General features: G+C 40.6%; 1 long non-coding RNA gene across 9 annotated transcripts in view; it reads left to right on the forward strand.

Moving 5' to 3' along the window:
• Positions 1-20100, forward strand: part of LOC109143251 — a 74256-nt gene that overhangs the window by 37322 nt on the left and 16834 nt on the right. For 7 of the 9 annotated variants that reach the window (XR_005604626.1, XR_005604623.1, XR_005604621.1 and 4 more), the window contains exons 2-4: positions 4806-4944; positions 6404-6772; positions 19572-19675. This is a non-coding gene — a long non-coding RNA (uncharacterized LOC109143251). Of the gene's footprint in view, positions 1-4805; positions 4945-6403; positions 6773-9010; positions 9188-19571; positions 19676-20100 lie in introns of all 9 variants that reach the window. The other 2 variants (XR_005604622.1, XR_005604625.1) reach the window with 2 other exon arrangements.

Consider the following 20100-nt stretch of genomic DNA (forward strand, 5'->3'; position numbering starts at 1 on the left):
ACACCTGATTCATGTCCTCCATTTCAGCTCACAGCAGGGTCTACAGATACTTGTTTCCTCCTGCTCGGCTTTGTGTCCAGCCAGCTGGACAGGGAATTGGGAGCTAGTGTGCCAAGTTTGCCTTGCTTTCCTCGATGGAAACCAGGCTGTGTGATGCCTGCAAGCCCTGGCCTGGGTCATGCCAGGACATGGGGCTGGCAGAAAGGGCCAGGACTCTCCAAGGCTCCTGGAGGGAAAACACAGCTGCTGCGTGGGCTCCAATCCACACCTCCACATGTCAGGTTGTTTACTGCCACAGTTCATGTTTCTTCTCCTTTCTGCACACACCTGGCTCATCTTTCTGGCAGGGGAATCAGGAAGGAGTATTAGGCAGTACCTGAAAGGCGGCAAAGACCAATTATCCAGCAGCTCTCAGAACTTCTGATGTTTCTTCTCTACCCTCAACATTCAGATTTACTGAATTGCCAGCCACATTAGAAGGAGGTGTTTCTTCCAGAGAGCCTAATCCCCAAGATACAGGATAACAGTCTTATGAAGCAATCACAGTAAGTTCCTCCTGGTTGCAAGACACAGTCAATGCTTGTCATCCTGACAGGGTTTTGATTGTTAAGGGGAATAATCAGGTTTTTTCGTGGAGAACACGAAATTTTCATGGAATAACATCCAACCCCTGTTGGAGGTCTCCTTCCAGCCACCTGCCCTCAGAAGGCCCACAAACAAGTATGAATTTCCAGGCTTGTTAAAACTGGCTCAGGTTGTTAGAAGAGACAAACAAAATCTTCACCTCAGGAAATATCATAGAACCATGGAATGGTTTGGGTTGGAAGGAACCTTAAAAATCGTCTAGTTCCAACACCCCTCCTATGGACAGGGACACCTTTCACCATACCAGGTTGCTCAGAGCTCCTCCCAGCCTGGCCTTGAACACCTCCAGGGATGGGACATCTGCAGGTTTTCTGTGCAACCCGCTCCATATCTGGACAGTGAAGTCCATGACTAAATGGCTTTACACAGTTTCTGTCCCCAGGCCTTTGACTAAAAAGGACTGTACCATGTCAGATATATTTCTGGATATACTGGACTGATAACTCTTGTTCTTTGCTTTCGTGCATTGCTTTGGGCATGCTATAAAAATGTGTAACCTGGGTGCCACAAGTGCAGGGAAAACCTGTATGCATATAAAGATGCAACCATGGAATAATAGTAAGACATTTTTAATAGGGTTCACACAATGCCTTATAATAGTGTTGCTGAAAACAGAAACAAAAAGTGATTTTTTTTATCTGTCTTAACAAAATTGAAGACACATTTGAACTTGCAAAGACTTTTTGATATATGAATGATAAATTTAAAATAGGCATTAGAAGCTGCAAACAGGGCTTCATCATCCATCAAACAGACAAACCTGATGGTCTGAGAAGGCTGCCGATTTCATCAGGGTTGTGTTTGTCTGCTTTTTCTAGCTATTTCTTTCTGTGGCCAGTCACTTCTATTTTCAATGATTTGTGTAGTTTCTCTTGTACTTGAAACAGGGAGAAACAATTTCTGCAAAATCAGTGAAAGAAGCCACAAGTGCAAGGGGTCTTGCACTGAGCCCTTTGATTTAATTTTGCCATGTTCCTCTGCCTATGGTCTGCAACATAAAATAAAAACATTTTAAATTGAGCAGTCCGAGTACTCTGTTGCAGCATGTGGGCCACCTGACCAGTTATCCCTCAGGCCCTGACACATAAGCTTCTGTGTTAATAAACTTTGGGACTGTGTGTGGATTGATTTCAGCATCCAAAGCTGAAATGGAAAAAGAAAAATCTTCAGGTACTTCTATTATATATATATATTTTTAAATTTTGGCACTATTTTTTTCTGCCAGAAGAAGATTATAGAAAGAGTTCATCACTAAAGTACAGACAAAAATTCCAGTACAGTCTGCCTTTAAGCAGCTGAAAAACTGTATGGAACTAACCCTCATGTCCTTCTAAACCAAGTCTCTCTAATCTTTCAAATCCTGTTCAATCTTATTATCAACTCACTTGGCAGAATTAATAGACTAAAATGGGCATTTTGCCAAGTTGTTTTTATAACACTCAGTTTCTATTATGCCAATTCAATTCCAAATTATTTCTTTATGAAAATTAATCATAATTAATTAATTAATCGAAGCAAAAAGACCAATTAGGATACAGTTGACTATGTTACAGCCTAAAGATATAATTAGTCTTACAAACATGACAAATGGATATTAAACACCTACATTTATACTGTGACAGATTTAAATCTACATGGCCCACAGGAAATGAGCAACCAAACTCATCCAAGTCTATTGGAAATGAAGGCTGATTGATTTTCACTTTGACATACCAAAAGTAGATGATGCTAAGCAGAAATCTCTTAGTTCTGATTTGGATAAAAAACCATGTAACCTCTTTGCCTGGTCAGCCTGGAATGCCAAATAAATTATAGCTTTCATAATTAGCACGAACCCCCAAAGCAATCGATTATCTACTGTTAAAACACTGTTATTCTCAGCACAGCTTCTCACAGAATTGCTTGGGCCACAGTGCAAACTGTTGTGCTAATGATGTTCCAGTGGCCTGAGTTCAGAGCAAAGACATAAGTATGATTTGTACTTATCTGTTGTCCAGGAACCCGTTTACAGCAAAAATACTGTTACCATGCATAGGGATGTAAAGAGAACTCTGATTATTTGTGTGAAAGTAACATGATTTCTGTGGACTTTTCTACAATCTAGTAGACTTAATTCTTCAGACTGGGACATAGCCATTACAAGTTAAACAAAGCATTCTGAAGTGCTTCTAATACCATATGAATCAAAAATTCCATATATATTTACCTGAAATTGCATTAAAACTAAAACATACTGCACTAAGGGACTCATGTTGTTAAAGGATGCAGTAAATCACTGCACTGAAGAAAGAAGAAACATTTATTGATAAAACCAGCCTTGAGATTTGATGTCATTTATCACAAAAGAAAAAAAAGAAAAATATTATCATTTCACTGGGCAGCTAGTTATGTACCTGCCCTTCTTGCTCTTTTGTAAAAATATTATTGTTACTAGACTTAGCACAAGCTCCCAGTGATCTCATGAGGAAACTGTCTCATCTTGAGAGAAGTTATACTCTGTCAGAAGAGATAGGTCAGACTTGTTTTTTTATTGAGGTATCCTCAGTTCCTGCTTGCTGTCTGGCACTTCTTGTGAGAGAAACTAAATAGGTTTGTGGTTTCCATTGGATCAGTCCTGCAATGCTTAAAATACAAACTTTTATTATGTACAGATGGGTAGACTTGTAGGACAACTATCATTGCTATGTCCTGTGAAATTGTAATGGTCTGGGATGGTGACCAAGAATTCTGAGCAAACAGAGCCTAAATGGATCTACATTCACTTATTTCCTTTGTAGTTCACAAACCCTGACATGGGTCTCTATGATGTAGCAGCCACTTTGCTGAATAATGTGTCTGGTATTTCATTATCTTTCCTCCTATCAAAAGACACAAAAAACCCCCAAAAATCCTGAAGATCTACCATTGCAATTTTAATAAAAGCCTCAGCTAGTGATGTTAGACTAAAGTGGTGGGGGAAGAAGGACAGCCTGACCTGTCGTGTGCAGAGCTGTACTCAGAGCTGAATGTTTCTGAAACAGTTAAAAGAGACATCACTCCCTCAGAGATTCTCTGTCCTGAACTTAGCTACCTGCTTGCTCTCAACCAAAGCCCATCCCTTGTCTCTATGCCTTACTTCTGAAAGAGTGGTAATATCCATCTATGTAAAGGACCAGCTTTGAAGATTTTGTCAATTAAACACTACATCAGGATGTCCCCAGACTGTATGATGCTGACAGGAGCTGGTTTGAATACCAAAACTCTTATGCCTAGCTCTGCTGAGTCCCCTAATGAAGTGCTATGCCACCTTCCAGACCTGTGCCAGGTGATTAAACTCTTTTGCATGTATGGCACAGCCCTGTGCTGCCTGTGGAGACTCTCAATACCAGGACGAGGGGTGCACATAGACTGATGCATACAGGAACATGCCCAGATCCTCATTGCACTTGGATCTTTTGGACTATCCCTAAGAAAAATCAACTTGATTTTTTTAAGTAGGTTTGTGGTCTCATGCAAGAACAGTTGCTGAACTGAAGTCATGATCATTTTCCTTTCATGTGGATGTTTAACAGAAGTACTCTAGAAAATAACAGTGGCAACCGACCATTGGTTCTTCTGATCAGTTCTTCTTGGCTAGCTTCTGATTCTAATTAGCACAAAAATGTAATTAGCAAAACTGTTAATGGATTTTTTTGTGTATGCATTTTGCCCACTCACCCCTACTTCTGTCACTGACCTCATCTCGATTGCTGGCAGTATGTACACATTCCTTTTAGCAGATTTAACCATTATGTGTCATGGTCCATTGGGAAGAAAATTGTGTCTCATTATTCTTGGTATTTAACAAAAAACATTTGGAGTAACAACAAACCATACAAACTGCCAAAACAGAAAAGTGCAGGGCTCAGCACACTAGAAGTTCTGTCTGCAGTCTGGATTGAGATGGAGAACTCTTTTTAGACTGTGCTCAGCTCAGTGCCTGAGCTAAAAATTATCTGTTCTGTTTTATCAGTTTGTCTTAAAAATTGGAATTTTGTTTATTCCAGGGATACTATAGGTCTTCCAATGCACTGTCAACTCAGAAATACATTAAACAATACAATCTTGAGTGTCCAATGCAAAACCTGACAGAAATGGTCATTTTGCAGCCTTCTTATTTCTGAAACATGGTTTTCTTTCAGATATACCTTCAGATCTTTATGGTTCACTTGAGGTCCACAGAACAAGCCAAAGCCCATGCCAGAAGTCAGCAGCAGAAGGCCTAAGCACCAAATATCTGCCTCCAGCATTTTTTGAAGAGGTCTGAGGATGACTTTTCTGGTAGGAGCATATCCAGCCAGCACTTGCTGCATGGGGAATGGGAATCTCATGCTTAATGGAAATGCATAAGTCCAGCCCATGTGTACATGGGGAGACACCTGACTGTTTTCAAGGATCCAGCCCAAATGGAGTATGTTGGGCACTGCCCAGCAGTACCCCATGCCATAGGCTGTAAGGGTTTTCTGCCACAGGTAAGCCTGGGCACTGGGAATTATCTGGATGGGATCATGCCCTCCCCGAGCAGCAACACCAGGGGTTGGTTTGTCCCTGCCCAGAACATTCCTTTGATGCACATCAGCTGTTTGGAGCAGAAAGATAAGGAACTGATGAAAATTCACTGGTAAATCCAGAGGCTGGGGAAACAGGATTTAGCTGAGCTTCTTCAGGATGTTTATTAGAGTTTGTTGCACATAAAGCAACCAAATTATTTCCAAATCCAAGCCAGATATGGAAACAAGTCAGGTGCTTTTTGCGTGGTGCTGCATTTGTAGGAGAAATTCAGCAGCTTCAGTTTGGTGCTGGGTCTGCAGTGGGTGATGACCCTCCGGGGTCTTTGCTGCCTTTGGAGCAGATTTCTGCCCTGCTTGACCATTGGCGGCCCACAGCTGCTGGTGAGATGACTACAAGCCCCTCTTCCATCCGGACACCTCTCGTAATGGCTATTTTCCAACTAGAAAGACACAAACATGCCAGTGTGATGCATCAAAAATAAAAGAAAGCTACACAGTAGAAATTATACACTCATTGCATTCTTTTCAAATTTTTGACATTATAAACCACAGAGAGTTATTTGCATCATGAAAAAGAGGAAAATATTACCAATCTTATTGCAGCATAAGATTATGCTTCTCTTTTAAGGAGAAGTTTTATTTTCCTTTTACTGTGGACGGTGAGTTTCTATAGTAATGTTATGGGTGAATATTTTTTCACACATGGAAAGCACAGTTAAACTGTAGGACTCATTCCAATAGGAAGTTTCAGAAACCATAAATAAAAATGACTTGATAATGACAAATTCATGACAAAAACTCATCAGTGCCTGTTAAATAGCCTGGTGCAAATGTAAACTCCAGCTAAGCATGTTCCCAAACTTGTAACTACTAGAATGGGAGGTGTTGTGAAGCAGTTTGTAATTACTTTGCCTTTAATTAACTCTTAAGCTGACATCTCTGATACCAGACTAGATAAAGGCTCATTCTGAGGGTGTAGAATTTTAAGTATTTGACCTTCCTTTCACATAATAACTTTGCTATTTCCAAATGCAGATCTTGTCATAGAAGACATAATTGCCAGAGATATTCTGTATATGCTTCCAGGGTATGCCAAACAGGACTTGCTGAAGAGAACCCTTAGTCCATGTCACACTTTCAAAGAGATTTTAGTGGAATATCTTTGGGAACTGACTTTAGTTAGTACCATTCAAAAGTTTGGTCACTGACTTTTTTTCTCATTTGTCCAGAAAAGAGAGACCACTACCCTTCAAAAAGTGATGTCTGAGACCTTACTGTGCTATGAAGAGCTACAGAGACCACACCACCTTGCTCTGGAAAAGCATAGGTGGGATTTGAGAATATCTTGCATGGGTTAGTAGAAGACAATGGGAAACAGACTTCAATTTCTCTAAACCTGTACTAAGCTCTTACTTGGAAATAAGACTGCAATGACAAAGTCACAAAGAATAGCTCTTCCTGCTCCAGCTTTGGGAGGCCAAGGGGCTCTTGTGTCACAGATAAATTTCTTAGGAGTGACAAAGGTGAAGGTGACACACTTTGGCAAACAGCTGTACTGCTTATGTGCTGCTTCAAAGAAGTTGAAGGATGTTATGAAGGTATGTGTATGTACAGAGAAATTAATCAATGTTTATAGACATGGAAGTAGATTTATGCTAGTTATTTTTAATAAATATGAAATTATTTTAAGAGATTTATGTTGCTATTCATAATACAAAGGAAAAAGAATGTCAATGTAATGTCATGATTTAGACACTCATAGAATAGTTTCATAGACTCATGGAACGGCTTGGGTTGGAAGGGACCTGAAAGACCATCTAGTTCCAACCTCCCTGACATGGGCAGGGACATCTTCCACTGGAGCAGGCTGCTCAAATCCAGGCCTGTCTTTCATGGTTCTGTGGTTCAACCATTTACTGACAGACAGTTACTATGGACACTATACCAAAGCTGGAATACCCACACTGCCCCTGAGAAGGAAGCCCCACTGCAGCTGCCCAGGCTGGGTTGTGGTCCTGGCTGGGAAGCAGCTCTCTGGGGCTCTGGTGGGCAGCTGAGGGTGGGCAGCCCTGTGCCCTGGCAGCAGGAATGGCCAGTGGCCTCCTGGGCTGCACAAAGAGGGTCACAGCCAGTAGACTGAGAGATAGGACCTCCCAGATCACATTTGAAATACTGGATCCACTCCCACTCTCTTAACCCAGCAGAAGTAGGACCTCCATAAGCCAGAGTGAGTTAAATGGAGGAGTCCAACTGTGGAGTTGAGTGGAGGAGTCAATCTTCCAGGATGGTTACGGGTTGGAGCACATGCCCTGTGAGGAAAGGACGACCATGCACAAGTGAAGGAATCTTCAGAGATGAGATGTTCTCACCTCAGCGTATTGTGCATTTGTATTGGCTTAGCCAATGGAGGGAATCACTCTGTCCACTCTCTCCGTTGTCGTGCCTGTTTGGTCAAGTGATGATGGACATTATTTCTGCTGAGCTGAATTAACCACTGGTTTTCCACTGGATATCCAGCTGGCAACAAGTTGGGAAGGTCCAGGAGAACAACAGGCCTTTCAGCCTGACCTCAGCGCTGGGGAAGGTTATGGAGCAAATCATCTTCAGTGCCATCATGAAGCACGCACAGAAAAAACAGGGGATCAGGCCCACCCAGCATGGATTTAGGAAAGGCAGGTCCTGCTTGACCAACCTGATCTCCTGTTATGACCAAGTGACCTAGTGGATGAAGGAAAACATATGGGTGTCATCTACCTGGATATCAGTAAAGTCTTTGGTACCGTCTCCCACAGCATTCTCCTGGAGAAGATAGCAGCCCATGGCTTGGATGGGTGTACTCTTAGCTGGGTTAAGAATTGGCTGGATGGCTCGACGTGGAGAGTGATGATGAATAGAGTTAAATCCAGTGGGTGAGTGGTCACTAGTGGGGTTCCCCCACATTCAGTATTTGGGCCAGTCCTGTCACTACTGGCCAACGGCAGCTGAACATGAGCCAGCGTGTGCCCAGGTGGCCAGCAAGGCCAATGGCATCATAGCTTGGATCAGAAATAACGTGGCCAGCAGGACCAGGGCAGTGATTGTCCCCCTGTACTCAGCACTGGTGAAGCCTCACCTTGAGTGCTGTGTCCAGTTTTGGGCCCCTCACTACAAGAAGGACATTGAGGGGCTGGAGTGAGTCCAGAGAAGGGCAACAGAGCTGGTGAAGGGTCTAGAGAGTGAGTCATATGAGGAATGGCTGAGGAAGCTGGGGTTTTTTAGCCTGGAAAAAAGGAGGCTCAGATGACACCTTACCACTCTCTACAACTGCCTGAAAGGAGGGTGTAGCAAAGTGGGGGTTGGTCTCTTCTCCCAGGCAACTTGTGACAGAGCAAAGAGGAAAAGGCCTCAAACTGCCCCAGGGAAGGTTCAGGCTGGACATCAGGAATAATTTTTTCACTGAAAGGATGGTTAAGCATTGGAATGGGCTGCCCGGGGAAGTGGTGGAGTCACCATCCCTGTAAGTGTTCAAGAAACTGGGTGTGGCACTTAGTGCTATGGTGTAGTTGACATAGTGGTGCTCACTCAAGGGTTCGAGGTCTTTTCCAACCTTAATGATTCTATGATTCTGTGATATTTCATATCTGCCATGTTTCATACAGATTTAGCAAAAATTAAAGGAAGTGAATGACCTCTGTAATAATACAAGAAACAAAAATTGACATTGTCAGGGGTTCTCCATCTTGACATGCCTGCGTGTTTTGGTCTACACTGGTGTTTCATAGCATATGTCTTACTGATGGCACAGATGCAGATATTGCATTAGAGGTATGACCCCGTAGTTCTGTGTTCTGTTCCAGAAGGATGGAGTAGTGTCTGGCACCATGTGAGGCTTCAAAAAAAGGACAAGAGCCCTAACTAATATAAAAAGTTGTCAGTGTAGTCCTGAATCTGATTTCAAAGCCCTGCTGAATCTGGGATCAACAATTGCTCTGCCTGTGATTTTTACATGTTCAACTAAGCAAACAAACAAAGAGGTAAATTACAGTTTTGATTCTCTTCCTCCCTTGAATGACATAGCATCAAAGAGTGATCTGGTTCTGTGGCATTGCTCAGATTCCCTTACTTCTTTGTTTTCAGGAGAAATAGGACTTAGTAATAGCAATAGGTATGCAAAAAAGGAGGTAAGTGAACAGATGTGCAGAGAAAATCACTGGGTAGGAATCTCCCCCTTGGGCTACTAAAGATATTGTATATGAACTCCTCATAAAAGCTCTGCATCCCTTGGCTCTCTGATAGCAATTATGATCAAACTGCAACCAAGCAGCTTAAAAGACTGCTCAGCAGCTGCATTTGCTCAGCGTTCCCAGAGGCAGCCATGAGTCAGTGGAAGCAAATTTAGTCTGTGTGACTTTGCACAGCCTTCTGCTCACAATTACAATCAAGATGGATGGGAGGCACTTCTCTGATTTTTTTTTCCTCACAGGGGGACCCCTCTAGAGACCACACATGCACTGCTGCAGTTACAATCCAGCAGGTCAATAGCAGGACAGAAAAGTGTGATTAATGAATGATCCAAGATTACTGCCAGTCAGTGCAGTGTAAAGGCATAAAAGAATGCAGAACTATGTGTAGAATTGCCCAAAAAATAGTGTGAGGGCTCAATTTCCATAGAAATGTCCTATTTTTACCCCTTTCCTCCCTATTCTGAACAAAATCTGTGCTACAAATGTCTACACATCTCCCTGTTCAACTCCAATGAACATAAAAGGAGGTTGACACTAATCTTACCGTTATAATGCCTTTAGATTGCACTAGTGCTACATCTAAACAGCAGCCACAGGAATGGCACAGTACCCTGGGATAGGTACAATGCTGGTTTGAGCCAGACTGAGGGGCAGCAGCAGGCTGGCAGACTATGTTTAGTCAGCCTGTGTTGTGTTTTCTTCGGAGTTTTGGGCTTCTGCTCTTGGGCTGGCAGCATGACTAGGAGTTAGGTAGGTAAGTGACAATGTGGGTCAAGACTGACAAATCAGCAGTGCTGATTTAGGGCAAGTGGGTTTCTGGCCCCTAGATCTCGTTGTCTTGTCACGCTGGTACAAAAGGAAATGAAGATTTTCTAAATGAACACAAGAAAAGAATTGGACTCACAATGTCCATGTCTCATCACACTGTGCTCTTAAAACAGGAGTTCAGCAGACAGTTAAGCCAGTTTCCAGTGGAAAACAGGTTCAGCATTATCTGTTATTGCTCCATCCCATCTTTTTTCGAATATTTTCCTGTATTTTTCTGAATAACAAGGACAACAATATAGCAATGGCATGTGTCACCCACAGCAGCTAGCAACATTAGAGCTATATCACATGGAGATCATAGTGTTGCTGGCTTGAAGAGTTCCTATGTTTCCTCTCCCTGACATCCCAAAATCTAGATGCTGGCTTGTAACCCTGGGCCACAGTGCACCATATTTCCCATTGCATATTTAGCAGCCTTGTTCCATGTTTCCACTGGGACAATTTCCACTGGTTAGCTGGATAAGTTGCCCAACAGCAGTACTGTGTCTAGATGTTAATATTGCCAGGGAAGTGCATTCCAGGCAAGACAATCAACTGCTATGGGGAACTCTGGGAAGACAGTGGGGGACTAAAATTAATAGTCCTTGGTACAGATAGACAGCCCCTGCTGGTAGCAAGAATGCTGCTGAACATGCTGCTGAACATGCTGCCTTGCTGTTCAGACCTGCCTGTGTCCAATATCCTAAATAAGAACAGTATGCAGATGTTTAGGGATGCTGCTGTTTGGTATCTAAAGCTCTCTACTAATAAGTCAGAAGGACTCTCTCCTTGGAAAGGCTGTGATTGCAGGGCCTGAAGGCAGACGTGGGACACCTCTTATTTTCCTGCTGCTGGCAAGCAGTTTAAATCCTGGATTACAAGCTCCAGGGCAGAATCGATATCTTGTGGGACTTCCACACCCCAAGACTGGCTAGGAGTGTCATTGCTACTGGCACCAAAATGGATGAAAAATACCTGTTTGTACTGCAGTCACATATCAATCAGACTGCGCAGGAGGTTTACCCTGAATCTGTCAGTGCTCCAGATCTCAAAAACATCTTTTGTTTCCTGGCCTTTTTGGTGTCCAAGTCAGGAGAAATCAGACTTCTTGGACACTAAATTCTTTGAGGCACACAGAGTAGTACAGTGTTTATAGTGTATCTCCTCAATAAGTAACCTGGTTTATCTGAGAGCTTCAGATATTACACAGTAGCATCCCTCACCAGCTGCCAAAGGGGAGGCTGGTCTCCCAGCCCCCACAGCATGTCTGAAGTCAGCATCTGTCTGTTCACCCCCCCTGCCGGCTTCCCTGCTTTTGCAGTCTCAGATGGGCAGTGGCCTGCTTTCCACAGCAGGAACAGAGAGACCCCTTCTCCAGTGTAGCCAGGAAATCCAGTCTGGAAATTCAGATGGATAGACTGTATAAACTGCTGTCCTATTATTACTGCATTGGATAATTACTGCTAATGCATGTCTTCCTATGGCACAGTGACATCTACAGTCCATGTTTAAAATGAGTATAGAATGTTAACAGTGTCATAATGTTCTACACTTTAGGTCTGCTCTGCTTGAAAAGAAATGCTGTCATTGCCTTCGATGTCCAAGTTCTGTACTGCAGGATGCTGACAACGCAGTGTGCTCAAGTTCTGGACCAGTAGGACATGAGCCAGCTTCAGCCTAAAAGCTCTATGACTTGTTATTTTCATCCTGCACCTGCCTTGTGACTACATTTTCCACAATAAATACACAAGCAGGCCCTTCTTTTCTGTGTGAGTGCAGTGATGCTGAGCTCTTGCTAATGTCTGTAATGTGTCTCAGGCATTTAGCCATCACTTTCAACCCCTGCTCCTTTTTGTTCTGAAGTGTTTACAGGTTGTTGACCAAGGCAGCCTAATTAGATGTGTTTTCTTGGGGTGCTTACCATTCCAAGGAAACTTTTTTTTACTTCCAGCACTCCTGAGACAAGTAACCTTTCTTTGAATGACTTCCTGCATGAACTTTTCTTCCCCTCTTTCATCTGTCTAAACTTAACTTCTTGTCCTGTTTATTTAGCATTAACCCATCAAGCTGGGCTTTTCCCTAAGTTGTTCTGAGCCATCTGTCATGCTTTTTGTTATGTAAATACAAAGTCAGATCAAAATGTCATCTATGTAAACTTCAGCACATTGATCTGTTTAAAATATAAATACAGAGAAATCTTGTGGTTCAGGTGAAACACCTGGAGCTGAACCAATTCAGACCATGGTCTGAGACACAAACAGCGATTATGTCAAAACAGCTGGGTATGGGAGATCTTTGCAGACCTTTGGTCTGGGTGCACTCTCCAGCTTTCTTCTTACCTCGTATCAAATTGAAGTTGGGAAAGTCAATATTTTCCTCACCATCTTCCAGAGCTTGGTGTCTCACAGGTCCTAACATCAGGGAAATAGATACAGGGCTTAGGAATTTCCACAGACTGCAGTTGTTTTTTGAGAGGCAGACAGTGTCTCCCAAGGGAAGTGATGAATGAAAACAAGTAGGATCTATTACTTTCTCAACACACCCATTAGACCCATGCTGATGCATCAGGCGTGGATAACCCATGGACGTCGATCATTTGTCCTGGCATTTCTATCTAGTTGAAACCTGAATATGTATTTGGTCAGGCCTATTTCCAGTAATTGACTAAGCAGAATTTAGGTGTTTTTTTCCAAAATGTGTGATGATGATGCTCAGTTGCTCCCTGACTTCTCAGGGTGACTAATTTCCAAGAGCATCTTACATTTTGTCTGGACAGCCTAGAATAATACCTTTGTACACTTCTGAATCATTTTCCTGAAGGGTCTGAACAATTTGACATCTGAGTCAAATCTCAGCTCAGTCAGGAGCCAGAAAGTAGGCACCCCTCTGCCTCTGTTTTTGACATGCTCTGTTCTGCTGTGGCTCTCAAAATGCAGCAGAAGAAATCATTAAGAATGGGCTTAATGCTCCATGAAATTGTATATGCTTTCTTTTTAAATGGTGATGGAGCTGCCTTTGCCATGCTATCTAATTAGCCTGGATGTCCATGGAAGATGGAGGAAGATACTGCAAGCATTCAAATTTTTGGGCTACCCGAGGCAGCTACCTTAGCCATAACGCAGAGTACTCAGGGTTCTCATTTTCTTTATTTGTTCAGAGAAAGGGTTGTCTTTGGAAGTCAGTTCACCTAAGACAGTATATGTCCCTTATCTTTTTCTCCACTCTGTGCTATCCCAAGGCAAGGATCTCTGCAGCTTGTTTTGTAGCCTCAGGATGAGGCCCAACATCTTGGAGACATAAACAGCCTTTTCCCGATCTATTCTAGTGAGAGTTTCTCTGCCTTCTACAAGACATTATACATTTTTTCTTACTTTAGATAGCCCCTTCTTCTTATTCTCCAGCTCTTGCCTTCAGTGAAAAAACGAACTTCAGATTCATTCTAAGCCAGAGTGTGCTGTTGCTGTGGCATTCCACTGAACCACACTTCTTAAGATCTGGATGTTTAGTGTTCCTTCCCTGTTAAAATGACTAGTCCTTGTGCTATGCTGCCTTAGACACGTTATATAAATACATGTTCATTTGCTTTCAGTGTATTGACACGTTCTTCTGCTATTTCTGCTTTCAGCTCTTGTTTGTTGGGCTACAATCTTAGGAAAACTTCAGCATTCCTGCTGTTTCCATCTTCCTTTCCATATTCTGCATGGTGAAATGCTATCTGTAATCTCTTACAAAGCTGATAATTCATTCAAATTCTTGCATCACCTTCCAACATCTATTTGTCTTGACTTGCAGAGTTTATGGAAGAGCACCTGCTCTTGTGGATTGTGATTTTAAGAGTGAGATTTTTTTTCCTTTTTTTTTTGCCTTGGGCAAAAAAAAAAAAAAATTTCTCTTACTGTCAAGTAAGACATTTTTGAAGTCCAGATGTTGTTTGTTTAGAGTCTGAGGATTTTATTGTTGGGACTTAATCCCTCTCCAAAAGGTAAATTTGGCTCTTTCATCTTGGAGCATTCTCAAATTGTGGTTTCAGTTTCTGTTTGAGCTTTACATACATAAATGCTTTGTTCTCTTGTGGAAGACACAGCTTCTCCTGCTGTCTTCTGCCACGGCATTCCCACCCAGCATAGGAGGGCCCCATTTTTCCTGCTGCCCACGGCCTCCTGGTGCTATGTGGATTCAACATGGGGACTCTTCTTCACCTCCTGCGCCCTGTCTCTCCAGTGCAGCTGCAGTGAGGCTTCCCCCACTTTTTCACTTCTCTTCTTCCTATAAATGTTATTTGTCGCTGGGTCAGGCCAAATTACCACGCTAATGATTTTGGACAGTGCCAACATTTTCACTGTGCTCTTATCTTACTTTAAGAAATTAATCGCTGAGAAAAAATTTAGAATATGTTAAGAAGCTTTTAGAGACTTGATATTTGAGGAGTTTCATTACCTTCTAGAGCAAAGGAGGTAAAGAAAGTGGTGAAGGAGGAGGAAGGAGAGCTCTTTTTTTACTTTTCTTTAAAGGTTTTTGTTCTGCTGTATCGCTTCAAACAACCACGCACTGTTGATCACATCATAAACCGACATGATAACATTTTCCTTCTGGTTGCTCAGGAAAGCATTGAGAATACCTTCAGCATGACTTAAGGGATGTGCAGGACTTAGTGTAAAATTTTTAAGCAATAATACTTACATTTTAGGTAGACATAGTTAATAATAATTACAATAAACACAAAATATGGTGGGCAGGGAAAAATGAAATTTAATCACAAGAAATATTCACAGAACTGTGTCACTGTACTGCTCCTGCAAGATTCTTATAAAGTGCAGTGGGTTTTAAATATTTCCAAAAAATCAGCTTGTCCAGTCTTTCTCATTATCTGAGTAGTTAAGAATCTGGAGCCAGATGTCTTGAGGACAGAAATTCAGAAAAAACAATACATTGCAGAAATTTTAAAGTTCTGAAAAGATTCCTTAAATACTGTGGCTGTCACAATTTGTTTGTTTAATTACAAAACATACAACAATCAAAGACATGATAAAATAAAGCAAAATGAAGGAAAGCTTTGCTTCATCTCCTGTAAAGGAGATGAAAGATTAATGTCAAAAGGCAGGTGCCTTCTTAAGCAGGGTAAAAATTGAGTTTTGGGATCAAGGATCCAGTTTGGATCCTAAAAATCCTGGAGGTTATGATTTAACCCTATATATTGATTTTTATGAATGTTTACCAGATCTGGGGTTGGACATGATTTGAAATTAGGAAGATAGAATTATAAAATCTGTGGAGGCCACAGGCCCCTAAAGAGTGGATACATCATCTACACCACAGGTATTAAAAATTTAGTGGGACAGCCTGCAGGATCCTATCTCTTGTCTTAGCTGTGCAAAACCTTACTGATGTTAATGTGTGCCATTTGCCTTAGGAGAGAAGTTCTTCCACTATCATCTGTGTGAGTTTTTGCACTTCAGTTTCAGGATTCGACAGGAGGAAGTCTTACACTATTTCTAGACAGTGCTATAGGAAAGTTAATCTCTTACTGGCAATTACGTCAGAATGAAATTTGTATTTTTGCTGTTCCCCCGCTGAAGCTAGTGGCTTATGGTCTGGCCTTTATTAGTTCATACCAGTAACGATAATCTCTCTTGGGTCCCCAGTGAAATTTTATAATGAAAGTTAGCTATTAAAATGTCAATCACAACTTGCTCTTCCTAGGAATCTGCTCAGAGACAAAAGTGACAAAGAAGCAGAGAAAAGCCGAGGGTGCACAAGCTTGAGTTTGAAATTGTGTCTTCGTGCCTAGTGATAGTAGACAATGGATTTTGCAAATTAAGAAATACATGGGAGAATATTACAGAGAAGGGCATTGTTCCTAGAACTCTTAGATTTGAAGATTTTCTTATATGAGTTTATGTGTGGTAGGCCAGGCAGTGAAGGAGTATAGTTGTTCCTATTCCAAAGCCCTTGTTAGACAAGGAGGAGACTACAGAGGTTAAGAAACATGACCTAAGAAAGGGGGAATAAGGAAATGTTGTTCAGATTCTGCATGCAAAAATGGTTAATGCAAGAGTTTCAGCGCCATCAGATGTTGAGGCAAAGCTTAGTAAAGGACTTCATGCACTTCAATGACTTCAGAACTTCCTCAGAAAATAACTTTTGAACAGTATGGATACTTTCTTTTTCCTGAAGACAGATATTAATTTCATATTAACTCAAACTTTGAAACACTTCAACATAGAAATCATTATAAACTGTACAATAATATTAAATGCATATTTCATCCCTAAATTCAATATGACATTCCGATGTAGGTAAGATTAATGTTCCTGTAGAACAGCTAATCTGGCAGATGGGGAGAAGGTGAAGCAAGTCAGGCTGACAGGAGAGGTCAGAAAATGCTGGTTTTATCCAAACGAGATATGGTGCCCTGATGATGTTGTACACAACACTCCATTATAATATAAACAGCAGCTATCATCACTGGTTTTCTCTGCATTTGCTTTATGACTGTTCCACACTGGGCAGAGAAACAGAAGGTTGGCTTATGTTTGCTTATTATAAGTCTTTGGTGTATCTAGGTTTTTTTTCCTGCTGTCCCATAAGTTCATTAACTTCTCTGTTTTAAGACTCTCAATGGAATGCTGAAAAACTTGATAATTTTCTTTGGGGACATGTTTTCTAATATATAGTTTAACCATCAAGTTTTGCTCTGTAGATGACAATTTACTCTTGGAAGAAGACCTACTGACTTTACATTCCAACAAGCCAGTATGAGGTAGAAATGATTTATTTCATTCTCTGAAATCATTATTTAGGACTGCAAAGTGGCTTTTTATTTGTGTTTCTATTTGTTCTCACTGTCCCTTTAAAATGCATATTTTTCTGAGACATAATTTCTCTTCTGGAGTTAGGGAATCTCAAAAGTTCTGAGAGCAGAAAATTAATCTGAATTTGTTATTTTTTTTCTTTGTTCTGCTTTTAAAACAAAGTTTTCATTTCTTTTGTATTAGAGTGTTTCAAAAGATCCTTGAAAGTAGAAATTAGGTATCAGAAAAGAATAAGCTGAATTTCAGAAAGAAAACTTTCTATAAACTTTATAAAGTCCTTTGTTCTCTGTTTTTCATAAATAATTCTTCAATTGAATAGAAATAACTGAACAAGTGCTGAGTTTTTTATTTGCCTCATTTCAAAAGTTTCAAAAATACAAGCAAATTTTTAGCTAGTTCTTAATTAAGTCTAAATCTGCGGGGATTTTTTGCCTTAGCTGAAATATTGGTGCCCCTGATAATGCAGCATTGCCAACCTAATCTGCCCAGTTGATGACAGTTTCCAGATGAAGGACATCCACATTTATAAATATTTTCAAATTAAGAAACCAAATTAGCTGCCTCTCATGGTTACTTAAAGTAGGATGAGACATATTGTCATATTACATTTCACACTTCACTTTTGCCCTGAGACAAATTTCTAATTTTGAAGAAAATACTTCTAAGAAGCAAGTAATCAAGCTTTTTCTGTGTCACGGCAGTTGCAAGGAAATATAAATTAGCAAGAAATTCAGGACATCATGAAAACATGACTGATCACTTGTTAATGAGGACTTTAGAAAAGAATTTGTTAATAAAGATGATACATGAAGAATGTAAAGCAGAATACTCTCATATTGATAGGAAGCGAGGAGTGGAGCAGAAGTCACACAACACCAAGCTAAGAAAATTTTCACAGTGATTTTCTGGCACAACCTGTGATTTCGTTCTCTCTTTGCCATCATGCAAGTGATAGGAATTTTCTTTGTCCTCTTTGGTGAACATGACTTGTGACAGCAGTGTTGTTTTCCAACTTTAGCCTTCCCAACAATACTAAGACAATCTGGCTCCTTTTCCTTTGGAGGTGTCATGAAGGTGACCTCTTCAGAACTAGACAATATCTATAAAATTTATAAATATGTCTAAAAAGTGATTAACATTTTGTAGTTTTAGTTCTGATAATCCAATAATTTTAGTTTCCCCATTCATTAAAATTACAAATACTAGGTTTCCTTTAGCAGGGTGACAGGAAAGATTTTGGCAGGTCAAAGGAAGCAGCTGTTGAACCATATGCAGTCAATTGGCTGATCTTTTTTTAGTCCTACAACCCAGTAAAACTTTAAGGATTTACCTGTTGTGTAAGAGATTTTATGTACCATTTTTGAGAGCATGTAACTACTTTTCCTAGGCTAATATTTGACCCAGTGATTGTTTTCTTTCTCTCATCTGACGTTGATATGAGCCAAACAAATTTCGCTAGAATATTCTGCCGAAGAATTATTTACATTGAATCATGATGCTGAAAATTTTGCTTCAGAGTATCAGTACAGACTTGTGAATATCATGGTGCTGTAATACCATGACTCTCCAGCTTTTTACTTTCTTGAGACAACAGGATTGTTCACCAGCCTGGGTTATTGCCCACGACTCCTACAGTTTTATAGGGCAAAAGTGCAACACTGAGGTCAAGCAGCTATCACTTCTAACAATCCATTTGGTACCAGTTGTGTCTTGACTTTGATTTTCCCCTGATCAACTTAGAGAAAAAAAGGTAATGCAGAACTAAAATTGTAGGCCACTTTTAGAACCGTAGACACAAACTGAACACTTTCAAAATTTCCCTATCTGAACAAATAATCTAAGCATCTTGAGAAATTGATTAGGTGTAGAAGGAATGAAGAAGCTTTATAACTGGAAACAGGAAACACTCCCAAAAATAGTTTAGTACAAGGAATGAAGTTTTACATAAATTTGGCCAAATATTTAAAATTCTTTTTACTAGCAAAAGTGAATGATGATGGAATTTTTTTTTCTGATAATGGTTTGGAAGAGTGAAACTGGACAATATGAAAGACTTTGGATGAATCTCTCTGTTAAGATCAGGCACTCCATCAGTGAATTAAAGATATTCCTTAAAAAATGTTGCTTGGTAGAAATGCACTTTGTTCTTGGGAGTCCAGTAGAAGTTTTAGTGTTAAGAGATGTGTTTGAGCATAAGTCCTGGGATTAAAACAGAGAAGGCTTGTGGCCATAGGCTTGGGGTCACTATAGGGTCAACCTATAGTGACCCCAAGTATAGATATCCAAGTATACATATAGCCTACATGACAAAAATGAACTTGTTATTGAAACATATGTAAAAATATAGTGCTAACACCTAACTTTCCCATCTCTTTCAGTCCAAGAAGAGGTTTACAGTGCACCTGCTAAAGACAGTTAGTTTCTTGTATTTGAAATGTCAAGGGTCCTTTCTACGTCCTGAATATGACCCTTTCTTATGTTTCAGAGCTTGATTTTTTTTAAATTTTGACCAACAATTTAAAATAATACGTTTTCCCTAATTCTGTGCTTTTTAGACATAGTCTCTAGCATCATCAACATCCATACTGAAAATAAGTGCCATCTTGCTTTGTATTTGTGGATTCATTTTGAGATGGAGCTCTGAAACAATGTTTAAAGGGTAAGTATGACACAACTGGAAATCATCTGTGAAAAAAGTCTTGTTGGTACATGATGAGATACGGCCTAATGACTGGGTTTCACACAAGAATTTTTCATGCATTGCCAGTTTTGGAAACCTTAGCTGACACAGAGCTTCCTTCCTGAAGGCTCACTTGAAATAGGTATGATTACTTAAGGCCATTCAGTGTGAATAAAGGTTTCAAAGTTTAAGCTCTCTGTTGTGAAAATGGGGAGTGTGGAAGGACAAAATAAATCTGTTGGAGGATAATGTATTTGGCTGAGTTAGAGTGGTCAAAACAAGGTGGCTTTTTTCTGTTAGGGTTTTCAAGAGCAGCATCGCTAAAGAAAATATAGTTGAAGATCCCCTCGCTCTGCATTATTTTTGACTTATGCGTAAATAGATATAGACAATTTAGCCATGAA

Source organism: Corvus cornix, chromosome 1A (genome assembly GCF_000738735.6).
Source record: "Corvus cornix cornix isolate S_Up_H32 chromosome 1A, ASM73873v5, whole genome shotgun sequence".
NCBI lineage: Eukaryota > Metazoa > Chordata > Aves > Passeriformes > Corvidae > Corvus > Corvus cornix.